Here is a 1,125-nt window from a genome sequence, read left to right as displayed (position 1 = left end):
CTCTCTGGGTTCTGATCGGGCCGGTTGGGCAGAACTCTCTGGGTTCTGATCGGGCCGGTTGGGCAGAACTTCTGCCTGTCATCTGATCCAGTGAACCGTTGGAGGGGGAAACACCCAGAAAGTCAAACACAGCGAGTCGGGCCTGAACACAACCGGTACCTCCTCAATGTAAACATGAGCTGTTAGAGGTCTGATCAGGATGTGGGAGGTTCTGACCCGTTAAAGGTTCTGACAGAGCCGTCTTTGTCGGTTTGTCCTGAAAGGCGTCATTCGGGTCGGACCCGTCCTCGCCCAGGATTTGCATGCTGCAGGAAACAGAAACAAACTCATTTTCATTTACGGCTGCAGGCCGTCGGGCTGCAGCTCTTCTCTCACAGGAACCAGAACCATCAGAGTTCTGCCGGGCAGAACCCGACTCAAAGGCTACAATTCAGTCTCTCTCCAGAACCTCCTGATTATTTCCAACATGGCCGACATCTTTAAATAATCTGCTGAATGCGTCAGAACACAGGCTGGTGAGTCTCTGCTGTTATCTACGAAAGAAGGTCCAAATGGTTCTGATGGACCCGGTTGAGGCTTCTATATTTACTGCTCCACCTTGGGTTCACCTGTGATCCAGGTGAGGCGCTCCTTAAGACACAACGGTTCTGGAACCTGGTCTTTACTGAAGCCCAGTGGATGTTTCGGGTTCTGGTATCTGTGCAGAACCACTCCAGAAGTAATCTCTGGTTCTGTGCTCACTGAACAGAACTTCCTGGTTCTGATCGAAAAGCTTGGCGCTCAGCTGGTCTTCCTGGTTCCTGTTGGGTTCATTCCAGGGTCGGATCCAGGATTCCTCCATGGAGGCAGTGGGAGCGGACGCGACCGGGTTGTGGTTCCTGACACCAGGACTCTTCCTCCTCCTCCTCATCCTCCTCTCCATCTTCCTGACTGCTCTGTGTAGCGACTGCAACAGGTCAGCTCTGCAGCCCGAACACAAACACTCTGAGACAGACGCAGTCAGAGGCAGACAGAGGCAGTGAGACGCAGTGAGACGCAGTGAGACGCAGACGCAGACAGACGCAGTGAGACGCAGACAGACGCAGTGAGACGCAGACAGACGCAGACAGACGCAGTGAGACGCAG

General features: G+C 53.9%; 1 long non-coding RNA gene across 1 annotated transcript; it reads left to right on the top strand.

Moving 5' to 3' along the window:
- The first annotated feature begins 6 nt into the window (after nucleotides 1-6).
- Nucleotides 7-1,014, top strand: LOC103461607 (uncharacterized). The gene is made up of 2 exons (XR_533156.2): nucleotides 7-619; nucleotides 819-1,014. It is a non-coding gene; the product is annotated as an uncharacterized LOC103461607 (long non-coding RNA).
- The last annotated feature ends 111 nt before the right edge of the window (nucleotides 1,015-1,125 follow it).

This window comes from Poecilia reticulata, unplaced genomic scaffold, assembly GCF_000633615.1.
Source record: "Poecilia reticulata strain Guanapo unplaced genomic scaffold, Guppy_female_1.0+MT scaffold_2766, whole genome shotgun sequence".
Taxonomy (NCBI): Eukaryota; Metazoa; Chordata; class Actinopteri; order Cyprinodontiformes; family Poeciliidae; genus Poecilia; species Poecilia reticulata.
This window is presented reverse-complemented; position numbering and strand designations above follow the sequence as displayed.